Here is a 26,006-nt window from a genome sequence, read left to right as displayed (position 1 = left end):
GGGCCTCCAAGGAGAGAATGAGGGTCTCGGCTGATACACACCGGCGCCCCGCTCCGACCTTTGCTCCTGGCGATTTAGTGTGGCTCTCCGCCCGTAACATCAGACTGCGAGTTGAGTCCACTAAGTTTGCGCCTCATTACATTGGCCCGTTCAAGGTTCTGGAACAGGTGAACCCTGTGGTCTACCATTTGGCTATTCCTCCACACCTTGGTATCACCGATACCTTTCACGTTTCCCTCTTAAAGCCCGTTCATTTGTCACGGTTTTCTGAGTCATCTGCCGGGACATCGGGTTCATCCACGGATGAGTTTGAGGTGAATGCTATCGTGGGGTGCAAGGTGGTACGTGGCAAGAAATTTTATCTGGTGGATTGGAAGGGTCACGGTCCAGAAGATAGAACCTGGGAGCCTGAAGAGCACATTCGGGCTCCGCTGCTCATTGCAGCTTTTGAGCGTAGCGAGGCTCAAGGAGGGGGGGCCCTAAGAGGGGGGGTAATGTTAGGAGTCGAGTTTCCTCTGCTGCACAGGGGGAATCTCGATCCGTGTCTGCTGCGGTCTCCCATGCTCCATCGGCCACAGTGGAGCCTGCTCAGCGGAGACGTCGGTCCCAGCGTCTCACTGAGTCTGATTCAGTGCAAAGGGTTTTTGCTGCCTCTCCAGGCTCTGCTATTGTACCCTGCACTGATCTACAGGGAACAGACTTTTCTGGGACTAAGTCCTGCTTTGCACACACTGAGCATGCCCAGGGTAATATCTCTCAGTGGAGATCAAGGGTCACATGTTCAGGTACTGCAGCCAAATCTATTGGTCTTTCTAGGAAGGTCCTGTAGGTACACAGGCTCAGTAGCAGTCTCTCATTGGTCCTCTTTTTGAAGGTCCTATACGTGCTGCAGCTATTTAAGGCTCGCATGGCCATGCGCTAGTATCTTCTAAAGTTACATGCTTTGCGCCACTGTGGTCATATGCGTGAATGTGTTCAGGGACCCGGCTGAAATAAGCCCCTAGAATGCTGGCACCTCCGGCGAGGAGATTATGTATGAGAGTATTCAGGGACCCGGCTGAAATAAGCCCCTAGAATGCTGGCACCTCCGGCGAGGAGTGTTGTGTGCATGCATGACCACTGACTGCTCTCTTCTGGGTAGTTAGCCTGTGTCTCTGTGAGAGTTAACAGGGCACAGAGCTTTGCTTTCTTGGCCGCTCTGTGAAGCTAACAGAGCTGGTTAATACCGCCATATTCACTTAGCGGCAGGATATTTCCTGCACGGTGGATCCCGGGTTGCGAACGCACCAATCACATCAATAAATATATTCGGTGCGTTCCGCAAACCCTAACAACAGGTCTAATTTATAGCTGTGGTCCGGAGGTCAGATTTCTAGACTAGCCCCTCAGGTTAATATCATAATTGCTTGTTTTTGATTGGACCATGGCCACGCTACCAATGAATTTATTATTTTCTCCTCAGATCCTTTATGTAAACGTTCTCACAGAGATACTATCAGGCCGTAATTGACATCTCTCTTCCAAGAGCTAGGAAGTGTCAAGTGTTACCCTTTCTTCTTGGTCCTAGCTAGACCCCCTGGTGAGATTTGGAGACAGAAGTCTGCTTTTCTCAGGAAAATACATATTAACACCTGGGTGAGACGTGCAGCCTTCAGGACAGATCTTACTAGTCACACAGTTACTATACATAGGTCACTGTACATATATATATATATATATATATACACACATATTTCACCACACCTCCCTCCTTATGAACGTGCATGGGGGTTGACTTACAGGTCAGCTTTGCCATAATCGACTCCCTTCTCCACCAGCATTTTGAACATTTGCTTTAATGTTCCATTAAAACACTTGCAGAGTCCGTTGGTTTGGGGATGATAGGCGTTGGCCACAAAATGCTGTACTTGTATTTTTTCGCAGAGGCTTTCCATCAGATTGGACATGAACTGGGTTCCCTGATTGGTTAACATTTCCCTGGGGAAACCCACACGAGATAACACAGTCGGTAAAGCATCCGCCACTTTGTCAGCTCAGATGGAGGGCAGTGCCACAGCTTCCGGGTATCGTGTAGCATAGTCCACCACTGTGAGGATGTACTTTTTGCCAGAGCTGCTAGGGTTTGCAAGTGGCCCTATGATATCCACAGCCACTCGCTGGAAAGGCTCATCGATCACAGGCAGTGGTATCAATGGAGCCTTCTGTATATTCCCAGATTTTCCAACTCTCTGACAAACTATGCAGGATTGACAGTAATTGGCAATATCTGTCCCCATCTTGGGCCAATAGAAGTTGTGTCAGGCGAGCTTTAGTCTTTTGTATTCCAAGGTATCCGGCCAAAGGAATTTCATGGACAATTCTCAGTAATTGTTCCCTAAATGGATAAGGGACGATCATAGTCCCAAGATTCTGTAGTATCCGTGGGGAGTGTCTCTTTACACAGTCTGCCCTGGTCCCAGTATACTCTCTTTTTGCCAGAAGCAGCAGGGGGTTGGTCTGCAAGACATCTGAGCTCTTCCAGACTGACATCTGTCCGCAAGGCCTCCTGGAAGCTCTGACTGTCAGCCTGAAGGCCCTGGCCTAGTGTGACTGCTAGGCCCTGGTCTTAAACTGAGTCTTCAGTGTCTGTTATCAGGGACCTTTTGGGTCTGCCATGTGGTTAGGCTTCGGGGCCACAGTATGGGCCTCCTGTTCTGGCAGTTCTGTCTGAGATTCACCCTCTAATCTCTAGGCCTGAGTCTGAGCAGGTGGGTCACTTGCTTCCGGCTTCTCTGTAGCATTTACTTGCTAGGAGGAACATAGTGGGACACCATCCTCCCCAGGTCCGTGCCTAGCAACACATTGGTGGGAATAGCCTCTGATTCTCCCATTTCTCTCAGTCCTTTCCCTGCTTCCCAGTCCAGGTACACACGGGCCATGGGCACGGCAGGGCTGACTTCTCCAATCCCGGTTATAGACATAGTCTTTCCTGGTATGATATCGGCAGGGGTTATCATGGCTGGACGCACCAGGGTCACCTCTGCCCCAGTGTCCCTGAGACCAATGGTGACTTTATTGCCAACAGTGACAGATTGACAGTTTTCATTAACCCTCGCATCAGAGCCGGACACAAAGAGGCATACGGTGGGGACACAGATGGCTTTGTCCTTCCTCAGGACTCTATACAAAAATAGTGATTTATGCTCACTTTATAGCCTAACACAGAGGTTGAGAGTTGGATTGAATGCGAGGAGATAAATTAACCCTTGCAGGTGCACCCCACGCCATGTGTTGAGAGGTGTATATGTGACAGTGGTCATGCTTGGTCTTCACTCCATTCATTGTTTATAAGACTGCTGAAAATAGCCGAGCGCTGTACTTGGCTGTCCCATAGAAAATGAACCTCCTCTCAATTCAGAACAGGATTGCAGAGCACCAATATTGGGGTTCCAAAGCTCCAGTCTTGATATCCCTGGTGGTCTCAGCAGTCAGACCACCAGCAATCAGCAATTTATACCCTATTAGGAGGGGCATAGGGGCATGCCATTAGAACTGTTATTAGGGGGGACGTGACACTAGGAGTGTTATTAGGGGGGACGTGCCACTAGGAGTGTTATTAGGAGGGATGTGCCATTAGTAGTGGTATTAGGAAGGACAAATACAGACATTGCATTAGCAGACACATAATTACTGCCCTTACATTTTGGTTTGCCTTCATATTGTGGCAGCCATGGATCATAAAAATGAGAAATAACATATACAACTACCTGAGTGCTATATAAAAATAAAGACAAAAGGAGACTGATCATTGATTTTAAACAAATTTTATTAAATACAACTTTACCTCTACCTAAGACCAATGATCCAGAAGAAGGCAAAAAACCTGGACACGTTCAGCCAATGTGTGTTACAGGGAAAAAATTCCTTCTTGACCCCGGGAAAAGGCAATCAGTTCGAGAACCCTGGATCAAGGCCATACTACAACTAACTAACTGACATATATACAGCAATGATATTCAATATGGAGACTCGTTTCTGGATAGCAGATCTTCTTTGTCCTAGTAAGTTGCCTCACCTTTCCTCATCAGATCAGACCCTGAAGCTCATAGCTTGGCCATGTTCATCTCCCCTGTAAAAAAAACAGACTACCCCCCCCCACACAGAACACTACCCCGCTACAAACACTACCCCTTAATATACAGACATAGGATTGTTGCATCATATCAGGACCATTATACAGTTGGCAAACAAATAAAGTTGCACTCTGTAGTGCTAAAGTATGTAAATATGTATGTTCTACTCCTTATACCGTTGGATAAGACAGCAGACACCTAAACAATATGATGTCATGATGCACTGATTCCAGGATTAGATCCATATAATCAGCATATAATGACATCATAAGACAACAAATATAATGTACAGACATATTAAATGATTAACACTAAATAATCGCGTGGCTCTCTTTAGATTCTTCAATCTTCCTTCCAGGATCCAGATTCTCTCCCTGGTAAGAAAAAAAATAATATGATTGGGAGTATCATTATAAAACCTGTAGAAAGCATCATAAATATATTGTACTTTAGGGCTTGTTTCCATTTGCGAGAAACACATCCATGTCTCGCATGTGAAAACCAAGCTCTGGCACCGGCACTTTGGAGCGGAGCGTGCAGCTCCACGTGTTCCTATGCGGCCACACGCTCCGCTCCCAAGTGCCGGCACCAGAGCTTGGTTTTCAAATGCGAGACACGGACGTGTTTCTCGCAAATGGAAACGAGCCCTTATGCAGATAAACAAGCCCCCTTTTCTCTGCATTTTTAAGTTTTGACGTAAACTCTAAAAAATGGTGTACTAAATTTGTTTTTAAAAAAATGTTGTAAATGCAGTTATATATAAGTAAAATAAATAAAATAAAATAGGAAAATAAAATGGTAAACTAAATAAATAAAAAGAAAGTAAAGTAAACAAATAAATATATTTTCCCCCAATGTATGTACACCAACCTCTCTTCCATGTGGGGGAATAATGGTACATTTTTGCCCCAATAATCTTAAATTGAAGTAACAGAACCACCACCAACAATCTGTGCCAGCCACAGATACAACTTGAAGTGTCACTGACCATAGTAGCGATAGTGGTGTCTCCATCCGAGGTGCGATTTTTGTGCTCACCTCTCTGATGTCCCCATGTTTGCTGCATAGAACTCTCAGTGTCGAACATTCCGCTGTGTGACCTCACAAAGAACCTTCATCACCCAAGTCTAGAGATTCTACCAGCAAGGACTGAAGAAATCTAGAACCTTACAGTCACAATCTGTAGACTTGGAGGGTCCATGTTGGCGTTAAGTTCACTAACTTAAATCCCTGTAAGGTTTCTTATTTACCTGTATCCTCAATCCTGGAACTTCCACTCTCCTCATCTTCTTCTCCTGAAATGAGAGTCTGTGCCCTTGATCCTGGATCCTCCGCTCTCCTCGTCTTCATCTCCTGAAATGAGAATCCGTGTCATTGATCCTGGATCCTCCTCTCTCCTCGTCTTCATCTTCTGAAATGAGCTTCTGCCCCAAGAACACCTGTTTGTATAGACCCACAGTCATTGTGACATCATGCTGTGATGTAATAATGGCCTCCTGTATTTGATGATGTCACATATGACCATGAGTGATATCTCCACAGGTATTAATTAATATTGACCACAAGTAGCAATAATATGGCAGATCACATTGGCTACCATCAAGGCTGGGGGAGCTTGGCGATTGAGGAAAAGTTCCCAAAAGTAAAAAGCATTTACTGAGTCTGAAACAATTAAGGACTTTATAATAATTTACCTCAAACATAATTAAATTCTAGGCCCTATGACAACACTTCCCCCTTTTTACAACATTACACTCTTACCATAGGAACAAAAACCTCATTTAGAAACTATTAACAAAATTTTAGCAATTGCCCATAGCAACCAGTCTGATTCCACCTTTAGTGTTATTTATTATTATTATTATTATTATTATTATTATTTATTTATTTATTTATTTAGCACCATTGATTCCATGGTGCTGTACATGAGAAGGGGTTACATACAAATTACAGTGTCATGATCTCTGCAGGCAGAGATCATAGCAAGCCTATAGAGGGACAAGCTCTCGGAAGATGGAACTATACTGACCATGAACTAAGCCTGCCGCGCAACTAGAAATAGCCAGGTAGCATTTCCTATTTATTGCTAGATGCCCAGCTCTGGCCTAAGACCTAAATAGCTAGCAGAGGGAAATATAAGACCCGGCTCACCTCTAGAGAAATATTCCAAAGAAGACAGTAGCCCCCCACATATAATGACGGTGAGTTCAGATGAAACAACAAACGCAGCAGGAAAATAGTCTTAGCAAATTTGAGGTCCACTTACTAGATAGCAGAAGACAGATAGTATACTTTCATGGTCAGCAGAAAAACACTAACAAAACACCATCCAGAGATTACCTTAAACTCTGGCATTAACTCATAACGCCAGAGTAGCAATCCCTGATCAACGAGAGCTTTCCAGACACAGTAACAAAACTTCAGCTGTGAACTGGAACAAATAGGCAAAACGAAACATGGACAAAAGTCCAACTTATCTAGTAGTTGTCAGAAGCAGGAACAAGCACTGAGAGGCATCAGATAACATTGTTGACCGGCAAGAAACCACCAGAGAAATGAGCTTAAATAGCGACACCCACTACTGATGGAACCAGGTGAAACAGGAAAGAGGATGACAAGTCCAATTCCACAAGCGGCCACCGGGGGAGCCCAGAATCCAAATTCACAACAGTACCCCCCCCTCAAGGAGGGGGCACCGAACCCTCACCAGATCCACCAGGGCGACCAGGATGAGCCCTATGGAAGGCACGAACAAGATCAGAAGCATGAACATCAGATGCATTGACCCAAGAATTATCCTCCTGGCCGTAACCCTTCCAGTTGACCAGATACTGGAGTCTCCGTCTGGAAACACGAGAGTCCAAAATTTTCTCCACAACGTACTCCAACTCACCCTCAACCAACACCGGAGCAGGAGGCTCAACTGAAGGTACAACAGGTACCTCATACCTGCGCAATAACGACCGATGAAAAACGTTATGAATGGAAAAGGACGCAGGGAGGTCCAAACGGAAAGAAACAGGATTAAGAATCTCCAATATTCTATAAGGGCCGATGAACCGAGGTTTAAACTTAGGAGAAGAGACCCTCATAGGGACAAAACGAGAAGACAACCACACCAAATCTCCAACACAAAGCCGAGAACCAACACGACGATGACGGTTGGCAAAACGCTGAGTCTTCTCCTGGGACAACTTCAAATTGTCCATAACCTGCCCCCAGATGTGATGCAATCTCTCCACCACCGCATCCACTCCAGGACAATCCGAGGATTCCACCTGACCGGAGGAAAATCGAGGGTGAAACCCCGAATTACAGAAAAACGGGGACACCAAGGTGGAAGAGCTGGCCCGATTATTGAGGGCGAACTCTGCCAATGGCAAAAAAGCAACCCAATCATCCTGGTCAGCAGAGACAAAACACCTCAGATATGTCTCCAGGGTCTGATTAGTCCGCTCGGTCTGGCCATTAGTCTGAGGGTGAAAAGCAGATGAAAAAGACAAATCTATGCCCATCCTAGCACAGAATGCCCGCCAAAATCTAGACACAAATTGGGTACCTCTGTCAGAAACAATATTCTCAGGAATACCGTGCAATCGGACAACATTCTGAAAAAACAGAGGAACCAACTCAGAAGAAGAAGGCAACTTGGGCAGAGGAACCAAATGGACCATTTTAGAGAAACGGTCACAGACCACCCAGATGACAGACATCTTCTGGGAAACAGGCAGATCTGAAATAAAATCCATCGAGATGTGTGTCCAAGGCCTCTTAGGAATAGGCAAGGGCAACAGCAGTCCGCTAGCCCGAGAACTACAAGACTTGGCCCGAGCACAAATGTCACATGACTGCACAAAGACTCGCACATCTCGTGACAGGGAAGGCCACCAGAAGGATCTTGCCACCAAATCCCTGGTACCAAAAATTCCGGGATGACCTGCCAATGCAGAAGAATGTACCTCAGAGATGACTCTACTGGTCCAATCATCCGGAACAAACAGTCTATCAGGCGGACAACGATCCGGTCTATCCGCCTGAAACTCTTGCAAGGACCGCCGCAGATCAGGAGAAACGGCCGACAAAATTACTCCCTCCCTAAGGATACCTGTGGGTTCAGCATTACCAGGAGAGTCCGGGTCAAAACTCCTAGAAAGGGCATCTGCCTTAACATTCTTAGAACCCGGTAGGTATGACACCACAAAATTAAAGCGAGAAAAAAATAAAGACCAGCGCGCCTGTCTAGGATTCAGGCGCCTGGCAGTCTCAAGATAAATCAAATTTTTGTGGTCAGTCAATACCACCACCTGATGCTTAGCCCCCTCTAGCCAATGGCGCCACTCCTCAAACGCCCACTTCATGGCCAAAAGCTCCCTATTCCCAACATCATAATTCCGCTCTGCGGGCGAAAATTTGCGAGAAAAGAAGGCACAAGGCCTAATGACGGAGCAGTCGGAACCTTTCTGCGACAACACTGCCCCAGCTCCGATCTCCGAAGCGTCAACCTCAACCTGAAAAGGCAGATTCACATCAGGCTGACGTAACACAGGGGCAGAGGCAAAACGGTGCTTAAGCTCCTGAAAGGCCTCTACAGCATGAGGGGACCAATTAGCAACATCAGCGCCATGTCTGGTCAAATCAGTCAGTGGTTTAACGACATCCGAAAAACCAGCAATAAATCGGCGGTAAAAGTTGGCAAAGCCCAAAAATCTCTGAAGACCCTTAAGAGAGGAGGGCTGAGTCCAGTCACAAATAGCTTGCACCTTGACGGGATCCATCTCAATGGAAGAGGGAGAAAAAATATACCCCAAAAAGGAAATTTTCTGGACCCCAAAAACGCACTTAGACCCCTTCACACATAAAGAATTAGACCGCAGAACCTGAAAAACTCTCCTGACCTGCTGGACATGAGAGTCCCAGTCATCAGAAAAAATCAGAATATCATCCAGATATATTATCATAAATTTATCCAGAAAATCGCGGAAAATATCATGCATAAAAGACTGGAAAACTGAAGGGGCATTAGAAAGACCAAAAGGCATGACCAAATACTCAAAGTGGCCCTCGGGCGTATTAAATGCGGTCTTCCACTCATCCCCCTGCCTGATCCGCACCAAATTATACGCCCCACGAAGATCAATTTTAGAGAACCACTTAGCACCCTCTATACGAGCAAACAAATCAGTAAGCAATGGCAATGGGTATTGGTACTTAACAGTGATCTTATTCAGAAGCCGATAATCAATACATGGTCTCAAAGAGCCGTCCTTTTTTGAGACAAAGAAAAACCCAGCCCCCAAGGGAGAAGAAGATGGACGAATATGTCCCTTTTCCAAAGACTCCTTTATATATTCCCGCATAGCAGCATGTTCCGGCACAGACAGATTAAACAAACGACCCTTTGGATATTTGCAACCCGGTATCAAATCTATGGCACAATCGCACTCACGGTGCGGAGGTAACGACCCAAGCTTGGGTTCGTCAAAGACGTCTTGATAATCAGAGAGGAACTCAGGGACTTCAGAGGGAATGGACGACGAAATAGAAACCAAAGGTAAGTCCCCATGAATACCCTTACATCCCCAGCTCAACACAGACATAGCTCTCCAGTCCAAGACTGGATTGTGAGACTGCAACCATGGCAATCCCAGTACCAAATCGTCATGTAAATTATACAGCACCAGGAAACGAATAATCTCCTGGTGATCCGGATTGATACGCATGGTTACTTGTGTCCAGTATTGTGGTTTATTATTAGCCAATGGGGTGGAGTCAATCCCCTTCAGAGGAATAAGAGTCTCCAAAGGCTCTAAATCAAAACCACAACGATTGGCAAAGGACCAATCCATAAGACTCAGAGCGGCGCCAGAGTCAACATAGGCGTCCGTGGCAATGGATGACAAAGAGCAAATCAGGGTTACAGACAAAATAAACTTAGACTGAATGGTGCCAATGGAAACAGACTTATCAAGCTTCTTTGTACGCCTAGAGCATGCTGATATAACATGAGTAGAATCCCCACAATAGAAGCACAATCCATTCTTCCGTCTAAAATTCTGTCGCTCGCTCCTGGACAGAATTCTATCACACTGCATACTTTCTGGCGTCTTTTCCATAGACACCGCCAGATGGTGCACCGGTTTGCGCTCCCGCAGACGCCTATCAATCTGAATAGCCATTGTCATGGACTCATTCAGACCTGCAGGCACAGGGAACCCCACCATAACGTCCTTAACGGCATCAGAGAGACCTTCTCTGAAAGTTGCCGCCAAGGCGCACTCATTCCACTGAGTAAGCACAGACCATTTACGGAATTTTTGGCAGTAAACCTCAGCTTCGTCTTGCCCCTGAGATAGTGCCATCAAAGTTTTTTCTGCCTGAAGTTCCAAATGAGGTTCCTCATAAAGCAAGCCCAAGGCCAGAAAAAACGCATCCACATCGCGCAACGCAGGATCCCCTGCTGGCAATGAGAAGGCCCAATCTTGAGGGTCACCCCTGAGCAAGGAAATCACAATCCTAACCTGCTGAGCAGGGTCTCCAGCTGAACGAGACTTCAGGGACAAATAAAGCTTACAATTATTTCGGAAATTCTGGAAGCTAGCTCTATTCCCTGTGAAGAACTCCGGCAAAGGAATTCTCGGCTCAGATACTGGAGCATGTACCACAAAATCTTGTAAATTTTGTACTTTCGTGATGAGATTATTCAAACCCGCAGTTACACTCTGAAGATCCATTATTGTCAGGTGCACACAGAGCCATACAGAGATTAGGAGGAGAGAGAGAAAAAAGACTGCAGCAAGGCAAACTGGAGGAAAAAAAAAAAAAAAAAAATTCCAGCAGACTTCTTATAACTCTCCTTTCTCAACCTGGGTCTTTAACACTTTATTGGCCGGTCAAACTGTCATGATCTCTGCAGGCAGAGATCATAGCAAGCCTATAGAGGGACAAGCTCTCGGAAGATGGAACTATACTGACCATGAACTAAGCCTGCCGCGCAACTAGAAATAGCCAGGTAGCATTTCCTATTTATTGCTAGATGCCCAGCTCTGGCCTAAGACCTAAATAGCTAGCAGAGGGAAATATAAGACCCGGCTCACCTCTAGAGAAATATTCCAAAGAAGACAGTAGCCCCCCACATATAATGACGGTGAGTTCAGATGAAACAACAAACGCAGCAGGAAAATAGTCTTAGCAAATTTGAGGTCCACTTACTAGATAGCAGAAGACAGATAGTATACTTTCATGGTCAGCAGAAAAACACTAACAAAACACCATCCAGAGATTACCTTAAACTCTGGCATTAACTCATAACGCCAGAGTAGCAATCCCTGATCAACGAGAGCTTTCCAGACACAGTAACAAAACTTCAGCTGTGAACTGGAACAAATAGGCAAAACGAAACATGGACAAAAGTCCAACTTATCTAGTAGTTGTCAGAAGCAGGAACAAGCACTGAGAGGCATCAGATAACATTGTTGACCGGCAAGAAACCACCAGAGAAATGAGCTTAAATAGCGACACCCACTACTGATGGAACCAGGTGAAACAGGAAAGAGGATGACAAGTCCAATTCCACAAGCGGCCACCGGGGGAGCCCAGAATCCAAATTCACAACATTACAGTAAGCAAACTAGCAATGACAGACTGATACAGAGGGGAGAAGACCCTGCCCTTGCGGGCTTACATTCTACAGGATGGAGTGGAAACATCTTGAAACAAGAACACTGAGTGTTTCTTTGCTGGTGATTCATCTAGCCAGGGCCAGTTTTAGACAAATTGGGGCCCTAGGCAAAATTCAAAGTGGGGCCCCCATGTCCATATAAAACACGTACATGTTACACCGATGTCGGTGTCATCAGTGTTTTCAATCAGTGTGCCATCCATGTGCCATCCGTGTTTTCTGGTATGGATAATGGAAATGAAATTACAAAGCTTCTGATATACTTTCCATGTTAAGCACAGACAGCACATGGACGGCACATGGATGGCACACGGACGGCATGTTTACATGGACTCATAGACTTGTATTGGCCCTTGTCATCTGTGCTACTGAGAAAACACAGACATGAGTGCAGCATGGTGTTCGGTGTTCGGTGCTGCGGGTGTACGGTGCCACGAGGGCTCTGCCGACATTTTGTGAAAGGCCAGAGCTCCCGCAGTTGCATGGTTTCCTATGGGGTGGACTCTGGGAAAATGGCTGCCGGGGATGGTGCATGAGCAGATGGAGATCTCGGCACCAAGATCTCGGGAGATGAGATTTCAGCGCTGAGATCTAATCTCCTGAGATCTCCATCTGCACATGCGCCGCCCCCGGCAGCTATTTTCCCAGGAGTCCACCGCATAGGAAACCATGCCATGCAACTGGTGCTGCACGGTGGCTCAGTGGTTGGCACTGCAGCCTTGCAGCGCTGGGGTCCTGGGCTAAAATTCCATCAAGGACAACATCTGTATATTCTCCCCGTGTTTGCATGGGCTTTCTCCAGGTACTCCGGTTTCCTCCTGCATTCCAAAGATAGGGAATTTAGATTGGGGAATTTAGATTGTCCCCATTGGGGACAGTGCCACTAATGTCTGTAAAGCGCTGTGGAATTAATAGCGCTATATAAATGAGTAAAAATAAATAAATAAACTGCAGGGGTTCTGGCCTTTCACAAAATGTTGGCAGAGCCCCCGCAGCACCGAACACCAGCAGCAGTGCGCCGCAAATCGGAACGCCCCCTCATCCAGCCTGCGGCCTGCAGCAATGCTTCACTCTTGCCTCCTCCAGTAGTGACCCTGGGACCCAGCTTCACCGCAGCCACCACCCCCCGGTAAGCAATAAGACGCATGAATTATAAGAAGCACCACCATTTTATTAAAAAAGTTTATTTTCCTATTTTTCTCTTCAAAATTTGGGGTGCGTCTTATAATCCGGAGCGTTTTATAATCCGTAAAATACGGTAAAAGCATAACATTTCTGATCACATCTCCCCTGCGATCTACGCTGAACACTTACATGAGGGTTTCCTTCTAAATCTCCGAATGATGTGATTCAGATGAATCCCCCAAAGGATCCATTCACTATAATGAAGCAGCAGAGTTACTCTGGACACTGCCTGGCCTCTGTTCAGCGATTTCCTTCTTTTCAGAGATGCACAAAACTGTGGCCTACCACACTTTTATGCATGCTTAAATAGACAGACACTGCCAGAATACAGGCCAGATGACATCCACAGTGTCTCCTTCTGCCTTACTATAGGGAATCTTCCGCTGAGAGTTCCGTCTGAATCACGTATTTTAGAGATTTACATGAAACCCCAGGTGCAAGCACTCAGCGCAGAGTGCAGGATAAATGTCGAGCCTTACAGCAATCCTCGGGAGGCAAAATAAACAAATCAACAGCAGGTCAAACTTTATTCATTTTTACACCAAGTTTCATGCGGTATTAGTGATTAGACGACTTTATTCTTCGGGTCGGTGCAATTACAACGATGCCAGTTATATATTTTTTATGTTTGGCTGCAATCACACACTAAAAGATTTTTTTGTGCATCCCCATATTTTGAAAGCTATAATATTTCTATATTTCAGGCGCAGTGATTCCAAATATTTTACTTTTTTGTTATTGATAGTCCCTCTATTGGACTTTAACTTTAATTAATCTAACATGGTCTATCAGGCTTCCCAAAGCAGGGTGACCTGGAGGCCATCATGATGAACTCTTGTTGACATAGCAACGATCAGACCCTTGCGATGATGTCGCAGGAGCACAGATCTGACAGCAGAGGGAGCCCCCTTCGCTTCCCAAATTTTTTATTCGATATGGATTGCTGAATTTATGGGGTTAAACAGCCTAAGGTGGTGCTGAAATCACTCCTGTCAGTGACAGACAGGTCTCGGCTATCATGTAAGCTAAGCTCCAGGCAGCAATCGTGCATGCACAGCTCCTGTGCCACACACGATTTCCATTACGTACCCATAAATCAAAGGTCAGGAACCGCTATCTCACCATGATGTATGGGTACATTAAAGATTTTCAAGGGGTTAAAGGGAATATCTGGATCTCTGTGAAAACAAAAGTTGTTACTTACCTGTCTGTTGTGCCCTAAGCCGTTCTTTACCGGCAAAGAGTGGTCCCAGACCGCTCCTGCCAGAGATTCAGCTGCCTCTGCTGACGTCATGTCAACAGAGCAGAGTCTTCTTTTCTGCCCTGCTCTGTTGACAGGGTGTGAATGCTGATGTCATTCTACTTGACAGCTGGATCTCCACTTCCTAACTATGGGAACCAGCTATCAATCAACATGACATTGACTAATCTCACCCCATCAACAGAGCAGAGTGGGAAAAAAGCCACCGCTCTGTCAGCATGATGCTAGCAGAAGCAGCTGAATCGCCGGAAGGAGCTGCGTGTGACTGCTCTGTGATGGTGAAGAATGGTGCAGGGCACAACAGACATGTAGGTAGTACCGGCTTGTTAGTGCTTATGTACATTTTGTTTTCTATTTTGTAGCATTTTTCATCAATGTTTTCAAACCAAAACCAGTAGTAGAATTTAAGCAGAGGAACATGCTATGTGCATTGCCTTTTTCAATGTAGTAATTTTACACAGTGCCATAGTATTTGGGTGTAATTTTCTACTATTACTCGATTTATATAGCTTGCTGCTTATAATAACGGCCTGGGATGTATAGAGCTATTAACATGTGATGTCAAATTAACATTTATTACTTACTGGACAGGGAGATCTGTGTTTGAGCAATTAATGCATTGCTACATTGATTAATCAGTATACCGTATATTTTTCAATACATTTTGCACACTGATAAATGTTTCTATTATTGTGTTTCCATTCCTTGATCGGAGGGTTGGCTTGGTTAGGTCCATTTTTCACTGATTTTTGTACATCTGAATCCTACCTACCCATTCATTAAAGTTGGATAGGAAAATAATAGGAAAATAGCCTGACTGTGAATATTATTTCTTTTGTAAACTGCTTTCTTTTTCACTACATACATAACTATCAGGACCTGCTGGTCTACAGACAATTTGTCTACAGATTTGTAATTTTAGAGAAAAAATGTAAATAATCTTTGATAGTCGATGGTTGTCTCAGCTCAGCAAGGGATGATTAGGGTCTTTTCTGTAACCTAGTTCATTTTCAGGCTGGATCTCGAATTGAATAATCAATGTCATTATCTCTTTTTTTCTTATCTGAGCCACATCAGGCTTGTGGAGCAGATCAATATGTACAAGAAAGCATGGCAATGCCGCTGTTCCACTGGGACTTGTTACTAGCCGTGCTAAAGACTTGTAGTCTGAATCCTACAAAGATTCTCTGTTAACCAGTTGGGATTTTTTTATACACACACAAAAAAGAACCAACAATTACCGGTATAAAAATCAACAAATTTTTATTGATATGCTGATGACTTTCTAGAAACACAAGTTTGTTTTTCGCAACATTTTTCAGAAAATGCAAATGACACAAAAACCCGTATGATTTAGACATTTATTATGATTTTTTTTAACGAGTGGCATTTTTTTATTTGAAGGCATTTTTGGCATGCAATTTAAGACCTTGTAGAGCAGCCTTGGGTGAAAATTCTGGAACAATCCATATACTTAGAGCATGCTGTATTTGGATAAATGATATGTTTTTTAATCCCATTCGTCTCCTCCTTTTTTTCTAGTCTGATCGCGTCCACATGAGTATTCATACTTGTACCTAGAGGTACATGTTTTATTTGTTTGTTTGCCACAATATTATAAACCCTTGCATTTTTTCAGATTTTTTATTGCATATTATTATTCATCATGGACATTGTTTATTAGTTGCTGTTTATTACAAGAAACAGCCACAACCATTACCACAATAATGCAAAATAAATTTTATTATGCGCATTTAATAAAAAGCAATTGCAAAAAATGAAAAAATGAAATCTCCAAACTAGATCATCTTAAAGGGTAAGTGGTCCATACATACAATTTTATGTTGCGGTATGCACAAAACAATCACATAATATAAATCGTCTCACAAGTTCATTTATTCAGTTAAATCACATTTTAAATATGGTGCATAATGCAAGGTAAGTGACATTTATACTTAGTAAAGCAAATGCATTTATATAAAAAATAATTGATGCATCCATAAAGCATAATTTACCCCCAATATATAGAGCCATTAGACCACAATTACTTAATTCATTATATTATATGAGACATTAGCTCTTATAAAGAATAATGTTTTAGACCATATTATCTACACCCGACGTACGTTTTGCCTCTGCTTCCTCTACGGGCAGATCCTAATATGGCTATATAGCTCTTTATATTTATACACCTTTTGTACGTTTAAACTATGTTTTGTATCAATGTATTTGCTATTCTCAGCACAAATTTCACTTACTTTGCACTATGTACCTTGACATGAAATTCTATATATATGGACCACTTATCCTTTAAGATGATCTTATTTGGAGTGTTAAAAAAACGAAATCTGAGATGCGCTCACCATAATTATCAGAAAATGTTCAACAATATAGAAAAGGATAGCCTGAGTGGCTTCCTTACCTGTTTACATTAAGCTGTGGTGATGATCCATCCTAGATGTTGTTACGTCCAGTTAGCTGTGGGCATTTTTTCATTGGACATTGTCCCGTGTGCACCAGGACAAAGTGTGCTTCTGTGTACCCAGCTGTAAAAGAAGTGGTCATATATTAACGCATATGCTCTTCATCTTTTCCTTTTTATTTGGAATGTTCCTTTTCCACTTTTTTAATTGTTTTTATTAAATGCGTACAATAAAATGTATTTTAGAATTATTAGGGTACTGGTCGTGGCTGTTTATTGTGGGATGTATAATTGTTATTGATGACCACACAAAATAGAATTTTGTGTTCTTACGGAAGCTCTGTGGCTTTGGCCGTCTATGTAAGTACTAAACTGGTATTGGTTTATTCATTGGAGCTGTGCCAAAATAGTAGTATGCCAATAAGAGCAATCCTATTTAGGTGTGCAAAACAGTTTTTAATAATTAAGAGTTTTTCATACTTTTTATTGTGTTTTAACAAACTTTGTTCTGTGATGTAAAATAAAGTGCTTTTCAATACATACATGAATGAAGTTGTGTTGCTATTTTTATACAATTTTATACTTTTCTTTCCTTCCTTATGAAAAAGTTCTCCAAAGTTCTATTTTTTAGAGCATCTCTTGTTAGTGGACACATTGGGTTATCTCTACAACAATTTTAAAATAAGTTGGATCAATATAGAACTTAGGAAAGAGTGTTGTGTAGTGACCTTAACCCCTTCATGACCCGGGGTAGTTTTGTTTTTTCGTTTTCGTTTTTCACTCCCCTCCTTCCCAGAGTCATAACTTTTTTATATTTCTGTCAATATGGTCATATGAGGCCTTATTTTTGTGTGATGAGCTATACTTTTGAATGACATAATTGCTTTTAGCATGTCATGTACTAGAAAACGGGAAAAAAATTCCAAGTGTGAAAATTCCAAGTGTGAAATTGCAAAAAATGTGAAATCCTACACTTGTTTTTTGTTTAGGCTTTTTGTTAGGTACACTAAATGCTAAAACTGAGCTGCCATTATGATTCTCCAGGTCATTACAAGTTCATAGACACCAAACATGTCTAGGTTCTTTTTTATATAAGTGGTGAAAAAAAATTCCAAACTTTGCTAAAAAAAAAAAATTGTTCCATTTTCCGATACCCGTAGCGTCTCCATTTTTCGTGATCTGGGGTCAGGTGAGGGCTTATTTTTTGTGCGCCGAGCTGACATTTTTAACGATACCATTTTGGTGCAGATACGTTCTTTTGGTTGCTCGTTATTGCATTTTAATGCAATGTCACGGCGACCAAAAAAACGTAGTTCTGGCGTTTCAATTTTTTTTTCTCGCTACGCCATTTAGCGATCAGGTTAATCCTCTTTTTATTGATAGATCAGGAGATTCTGAACGCAACAACACCAAATATGTGTATGTTTGATTTTTTTATTGTTTTATTTTGAATGAGGCGAAAGGGGGGTGATTTAAACTTTTATATTTTTTTACATTTTTTCATATTTTAAAAAAAAAAATGTTTACTTTTACCATGCTTTAATAACCTCTATGGGAGGCTAGAAGCTGGCACAACTCGATCGGCTCTGCTACATAGGAGCGATGCATAGATCGCTCCTATGTAGTAGATTTACTGCAATGCTATGAGCACCGACCACAGGGTGGTGCTCACAGCAATCCAGCATCAACAATCATAGGGGTCTCAAGGAGACCTCTGGTTGTTATGCCGACGCATCGCTGACCCTCGATCATGTGACAGGGGTCAGCGATGCGCTCATTTCCTGCCCGATGGCTGGAAGCGGTAGTTAAATGCCGCTGTCAGCGTTTGACAGCGCCATTTAACTAGTTAATAGTGGCGGTCGATTCAAAACAACTGACATGTCCTGGCTTTGATGTGGGCTCACCGCTGGAGCCCGCATCAAAGCGGGGGTTCTGGCCTCGGACTTACTATCCCGTTTGAGGTCAGAAAGGGATTAACTATATTATTTATAGACTTTAGAGTAATCTCTGGTTGCAACTTTTCAATCACAAAAGCGGCCAAAAACTATTTTAAAAAATGCATCAAATTACTGGGTGTAAAACCATCCTAACAAAATTTTTACTGTCATTCCTTGCAATAAATAATGTATAATTTTAACCATTTGGGTAATTCCTCAAAGAGTTTATGCCAAAGCTGCAAACTATTGCACAAAAATGTTGCAAATGTTGTTTTGCCACTTTTCTACAAGAGTGGGCAAGGTTAATTGGAAGGGAGTGTGGTCACTTGAAATCTAACATATTCAGTATACTACAAGACAGAAAGTGGCAGACATTATAGCAGAAATGTATTTCAGTACATATCCAGACTACATTTCTTTCTCTGGCACCTCTTAAAGATTTCGGTGTGTCCTACTCAGGCAGACTTTTCATCACGACTGCTGCTTGAAAAACCAGTCTTGATGAATCAGCTCCTTAGTGTTAACAATAACCCACAATTTATCCTCATGGTGCTCATTCCTGGCAATTCAATTAAACCTTTTGGCCATTTACTCAAAATATTAACTCATTATAACCAGGGACACATTTTTTCCCATTAGCACTTCAAAAAAAATCTATAATTACAAATTCAAGTTGTTTCCTAATAAATATGTATGTGATCAGACACAAAGAACATGACAGTTTTCATGAGTATTCACATTTTTACATGGACAAGATAAGTAAAAACATATTAAGAATTGTGTACCTTAAATGTGTATTAAATGTGTAACTTGAGTGAGCTAATTAAGAAACATTTCATATAACATCTTAAATTGCATTCTTCACTGAATTGCATTTATTTATGTAAAATTGTCATTGTCAGTTTATATTTCTTTTATTCTCAAAGTTTTGGACTAAGTTAGTTCCTAGTTAAAGATACTGATTTGGCTTTTATCCTAAGTCATATTGCACGACTCGTTAAAGGGTTGATTGTGACTTGTAGGATCGCTACTTCCAATAGGTGGCGCTATAGAGTAAAGTCCTCTTTTTCTCAGAAGAGGCAATTTGCATATTCCTAGTTAAAAAAATTTGAAAAATCGAAAATGCAAATAGGTTACTAAAGAGTTCAAGGTATAATCCTACATATGACTATGTTATATAATGCTATTGCTAAACATGTACATGAAGAGATCACGAATAAGGATACATTTCTAATCTATTTCTGGTTTTACATCCATCAAAAACTGTTTTTCCCTCGTGTCATTTGACTATATGTTCCATCCAAGCTGCATCTGTTTTCTTCTCATCCTTTTTAGAAAACTGAAGGCAGTAGATCGTCTAAGATTTTTTTTGATGTAGCAACACTCAGTTAAAAGTGATGAAACACTTTTTTTTATTAATGGCCAATGCAATACAGATGAGAATAGGACATGCTCCAAGTCTCAAACTTAGGACAAACGGATCTTGATTTGAAATAGAAGTGTGTATAGATCAATGAAACGCTATGGGTCAATGTGCTGTACATTCAATAGACGGATAGCATATAGACTTGTATGAATATTGCATTGCCTAGTATGATAATCCAACAGCAAGATTTTGGGTAACCCAGAAATATTTTTGGTAGTGCTCAAAGGTCAAAAGATTAGGAATCACTAAGCGCTTACAGAGAGAGAATAGTGCTCACAGTCCATACATCTGTAAGAGGCACGACCAGGGCCGTAGTCATGGCCAAACACTCTGGTACATCAGTGTCCTGGGCCCCATTACATGAAAACATTGTCCATTACTTTGCATACCTGTGGCTCCATTCTCTGCGCCATCAGGGTCACTTCTGTTTTGCTGTGGGTTCCCATCAGCAGGTGTAATAAAGATTGAGACACAGTCCTTTTCAACTTTCAAATAAACAACTTTACTGTTAGCTTTATGCAGCACATCCAGATTCTTCACAGCATTTACAACAGAATTCACATTACACATCTCCTCTTCTTTCCCTGCACCTTCCCTCATGTCACACAACACATACCAGTTCAGACCATGCCGCACGGTTCCTCAGTGTCCTCCCAATTCGGCTCTGCTACGGTTAGGGCTTCCTTAGTCTGTTTTGCACCAGACAAGAGAGTTTCCATCTACGAAGATAGTTGCCTCCTGGCGAGTGACTTGCCCTTCAGTACTGTTATTTGTGGTGACCCAATGTCCTCCCGTTTCAGGCTCACTGCTTCTGGAAGCTCCCCCAGCATCCGTTTTGCCCCGGTACTGAGGGCATCCACCCAAGCTATAAGGAGCCACATCTTAGGGTTACCTGTGCCCCCATACTGTCTAGTCTTTCTCCTTTCCTGCTGCTTTACTGGCCTCTGCTGTTCCAGCCTGATGCTGTGGATGGCTGGGCTTTTTTTCTTAATAAAAGAACGTTGCATGGTAGCTGCTAATATCTTGGGCACTTAAGCCCGTGTGGACTATTTGGGTGCCCCGGCCCTTCCCTCTAGATTCAGGAAACACTCCTTCTCTTAGCTGCAGCTGACCCCTCCTACATTAACTAGTTCCCTACTATGTGGAATTCCCATGTGATACTGTACACACTATTCTAAGGTACTTCATCTAATGGGCCAACTTTAGTACTACACGTTCCCTATGTAAAAAGTACAAGTAATATAACATTATAAACATTAGCCACATAGCAGCAATAATAACTTTATCACAGAAGAAGTGGGTGGAATATTACATGTACCGCCACATCCCCTACACATCAGCGCACAGATCTGTGTGGCTCCTTTGTATAAAGTCTGTCATATTCCTACAGAATGTTTAAAGAGTTAAAATAAAGGCCTAAGGGGTCTCTGTGGTAACCATATTACAGCACCAGACATATCAGAGCACTAAAGGAGTTGTCCACTACTGAACAACCCCTTCTAAAATGCTAAGGTATATGTATTTTTATTTCATAGGGCACATTTTGCATTAAGAAAGGGTTGATCATGGATGACTCCTTCAATATTGCCCATATTATGTTTTTTGGTCCTGTAAATAATGGTTGAACTTAACAACTGTATCAGTTGTCCATATAGTCCAAACTTGAGTTTCTAATACATATGAATACGGTGCTTGTGAGATATCTGACATCATATTATTCAAGATGAGCAAAGATATGAAAATAATTTTTAGACAAGCTGGTCCACAAATATCCTTTTTTCCTTTGTTGGATTAAAGGATTCGGGACTGAAGTAACTTGGCTCCAGTGATCTGAAAAGTGATTTCTCATGGGAAGTTCTGTATCTATGTAATGTGTATCTAAGTGTGAATATTCCAACCTTGAATAAATATCAGAACCAGTGACAGATTGGAGGAAATTCTTCATGTCTGTTACATCTATGGGAATCGTTACAGCCTATTATGGCTTAGCTACAGCTAGCCATATTCCTTAATGCCTGTATAATACGAAATGATTGAAGTCACCACTGCATAGAATAACATAAGAAATGAGGATCCTAGATTCAATATTTATGGTTGATTGCAAGCCAGAAAATGAGATGGCCATAAAGGTAGGATTTCGGGGCTGTATCTTTGGGACATTAGAAAGGTTACTGGTTTTAATGGAAATGAAAATCTGCTTTTTCAATTACATTTATCTGAAAGGCATCAGCCTCCCAGTGTAACAGCTGGGTCTGATATTTTGAGATGGTTGTGCCAGTTGATTCGCTTCATCACTAAATTTCATTATGGCTCTTTCTTGAAAAAGGTATTTTTTCTTTGGAATGCCAGCATTGAGTGTCCCTTTGCAGATGTTATTTCAGATTAAAGTTTAGGTAATCGTGAGTGAAAATGGCATGTACTTTTCCTCTTTGCTTGATGAAATTATATTTCCTAACCGTCAATTGTGAAGCATCACCGCTTGCATAACAAGTGGGCTAATCTGATGTTTTAGGTGACTGTTGGATGTCAGGATTTATTATACTGCAGTCTTGTTGGCACGAATAGAGGGGAAAGATTCCTCATAGATGTATTCATAATAAACCTAAGGGATATCTTCTGCGAAAGGAAGCATTAATGGCTTTCCTGTTCCCTTGAGAATGTGTGCAGAGCTATTTGCCCCTTCTTTTATTGTAGTGTTTCTCATTTGCATTTTTTATTGTACTATTCATTGTATCATCTCCAACGAGAATTAATCTGGCAGAACAGTGTTTTAGCAACTGTGTTCAGTTGGTCAATGACTGTAATATGTAGAGAACTGAATTTAGCTTTTATTCTGAAAAATAAAAGAACTTGCTCAAGTCTGGATAATTGAGAATCTAATATTTTGTGTTTACTAGCTATACCGAAGCCGCTTGTCCTTCACGTGAAAGGACATCTCATATCAATATTGTTTGCGGTACACTGGTAATTAATTTCCACTCATGCTATTTCCTCTAACCGAGAGGCAATAAATCTCCAAGTGTGCAGGTGAAGGCGACAGGTTCATGACTACCTGACATGTGAGATAAAGGATCTACCGCTGATGGGCATGATAAATTTTGCTGATGGTAGTAACTCCTATTTATCTTGACTAGCAGTATAAGTGGATTTGTGATTAACTAAATATCTTGAGGCTTTAAAAAGATTTCCCAATGTTAGAAATAGTTACACAATGTGTAAATTATTACTAATAGAGAATATTAAAATATCATTAATGGCAATTACCTGATTGAGTCGTAGGATGGAATAACTTCATTCACAAGTAGGAGCATTGTAGCATTGTTCAGTGTCTCCATTAAATTTGGCTCCATTTCATCACCTACACAGGTTCAGTATCAAAGGAAACTAACCACAACCCAAAGCAGGAACATTCAGCCACCATGATACATAAGCCATTGAGTTCACTAATGGATTTCCAGGCTAGAAGTGCAGAGTTTAATTTCCTGCAGCCTTGTCTACGAATTGTTAGATTACTTTTGTTATACTGCCTCACATAGTTACATAGTACAGTTGAAAAAATAAATGTATCCATCACATTTAACTGAGGGATGAAGGAGAATATTGAGTGAAGGGACAGGATATAGGTACACCCATAATCCATGAACCAATCTGCTCTAAAATAGCAAACGTTTCCTCCTAACTAGAGTTGAGCAAATTTGTTCAAGTTTCCTCTTATTCGACAAGCTATAGCACTTACCGAACAAGCTGCAGATGGAACCCGACTTCCTGGATCGCGCCATATAAGAGGGAACCCGAGCAAACTCGCTCAACTCTACTCCTAATCTCAAAGGTTAATCCTCTGGATCAAAATAGAGACCAAAAAGTATTTGTTATTTTCTTCTAAGAAATCTTCTGGGACTCTTTGAACCAGTTGACAGTTCCAGATGTGACCAATTTCTGAGGTTGGCTGTTCCATAGATTAATAGTTTACATGGTAAAAGAAGCCTTTTTTGCATTTGGAGACGGAACCTTTTTTTCCCAAAAGGGATGACATTTTGTCTTGTTTTTTTAGAGGGTTTTACATGGAACAGTTATTTAACATATTTTTTTGTATTGGCCATTTATATGCTTTTACAGGATATGCATATCCCCTCTGAAGAGTAAATACATTTAATTATCCTAATCTGTCTTAACTAAGGTCATCCTTGCCCTTTACCAGCTTTCTGACTCTTCTTTGTACTTTTTTTTAACTCTAAGGCATCCTCTCTATACACAGAACTGCGTATTTCAAATGAGGTTGCCTGAATGCTTTCTAAAGTGGTAATTTATGTATCTGACCCCTTCATTCATGCCCCTTTTAAACTATGGCCTCAGAAGCAGCTTTTGTTTGGTTTGTCATCTGCAACTACACCCAGATCCTCCTCTACAAGTGACTCTCCTAGTTTTACTCTCCTTAGAACATCTGATTTCTACAAATTATTAGCACCAAGATGTTTTATCCTTTTTTTTAACTCTTTTTAAAAATGTCTTATATCAGACATCATGTAGTGGACACGGGTTATTTGGAGAGGGGTTGTCAATCTACAACTAGTTTCTAAGCATCTTGAAGTATATACCTGTAAAAAATCCAGCAAAAATTCAAAAAAAATTCAAGAATGCCGCTGAACATGTATCAACTTGCTGTGTCTCAACCAGCCTAGTAGAATTTTAGTTATTGACAGGCCACCCGAGAGACTACTTTCTGAAATTTTAAATAAATCAATAGTCATTTATCAAAAATTATAACTCATTGTAAACATGCACACAATAGTTTGCCAACCAAACGTTCCTGCATAGGAAAAAGATCTATAATAATTACAAATTCAAGTTTTTTCTCAACTAATTTACATTATATAAATATGTATGTATAGAAAGAGAGCATGAAAGACATTCTATAGTCCATATGCTACTTAGAACATGTTGTATTCTTATGTTGAAGGAACAACAATGAAATATTGTGAATACAGGCTTCTTCAGATGTCAATGATTTTTCACATACACAAAAACCGTCCGAGTATTAACAGAATTTTTGAGTCATCGGTATTTGGTCAGTGTGTTAGTTTTTACCATCAGTTTTTCATCAGTTATTTTCATGTATGAAAAAAATATGTACATGCATTGCTTCTCCACATTATATGATATTTTTGTTCTGTCCATGATTTTCACGGACCCATAGACTTGTGTGATCATTTTGATTCATGATGCGGTCATGTCTCCATGATTTCTTTTTTGCAGATACACAGTCAGCCAAAACAACACAGTCATATAAACAGCTCTATGGATTATAATAGGTATGTGTTCTATCTGTGAAAACCATTGATAGAAGACGTACGTGAAAAACACACATCTGACTGAGGCCTAAAGCGTGGGCTGCACAGTGATTTGGGGTCCTCCTAAGGTGAAATAAAATAAGACATTAACTTCAATCACAGGCTCTGTTGATGTGTCCTTATGAAGGCTAAAGTTGTGCAAATCTTGTGACCATATTGGAATTCTGTCTTATGCTCCCATTTTGAGGTTATATGTCAAAAGAAGGACTTGATTTTAATGCAAATCACGATGACTTTGTAGAGCTATGGAGCCTTATCCCAAGCTTAGGAACACGATATTTATATCCCATGATCAATGTCCAAAGATTTTATCTGATAATTAAATCAATTCTAAAGATTTTCCTAGATCAATATAAGCAACAAAATATTTAAGTTTCACTGACATATGATTCAAGCCACTGAAAATGTTTTGTTAACTTCTCACTTTCTCATTACTAGAATCTAGTCGCTTAATACAATGAAAAAAGGAAAATGTACTCCATAGCATATTTTTGGATGATAAAGGAAGTTTCCATTCAAAAGAATGGTCAGAAATATAAGTGGGGAATTGACTATATAGTAATCAGCTCACTTGTAATACTTACATATTAGTAAGTGCCATAAAATCATGTCCCTCATATTTGTTTAAATAAAAATA

The 26,006-nt window shown here is 41.5% G+C and overlaps 1 protein-coding gene and 1 long non-coding RNA gene across 5 annotated transcripts in view; one reads left to right on the top strand and one right to left on the bottom strand.

Moving 5' to 3' along the window:
- Window positions 1-26,006, top strand: part of SASH1 (SAM and SH3 domain containing 1) — a 1,249,329-nt gene that overhangs the window by 731,464 nt on the left and 491,859 nt on the right. The gene's annotated exons all lie outside the window — the stretch shown is intronic.
- LOC143809805 (uncharacterized) lies at window positions 3,788-5,527 on the bottom strand. The gene is made up of 2 exons (XR_013222464.1): window positions 5,363-5,527; window positions 3,788-4,486 (listed from the first exon to the last, which is right to left on the bottom strand). It is a non-coding gene; the product is annotated as an uncharacterized LOC143809805 (long non-coding RNA).

The sequence above is a fragment of the Ranitomeya variabilis genome, chromosome 2 (assembly GCF_051348905.1).
Source record: "Ranitomeya variabilis isolate aRanVar5 chromosome 2, aRanVar5.hap1, whole genome shotgun sequence".
Lineage (NCBI taxonomy): Eukaryota > Metazoa > Chordata > Amphibia > Anura > Dendrobatidae > Ranitomeya > Ranitomeya variabilis.
This window is presented reverse-complemented; position numbering and strand designations above follow the sequence as displayed.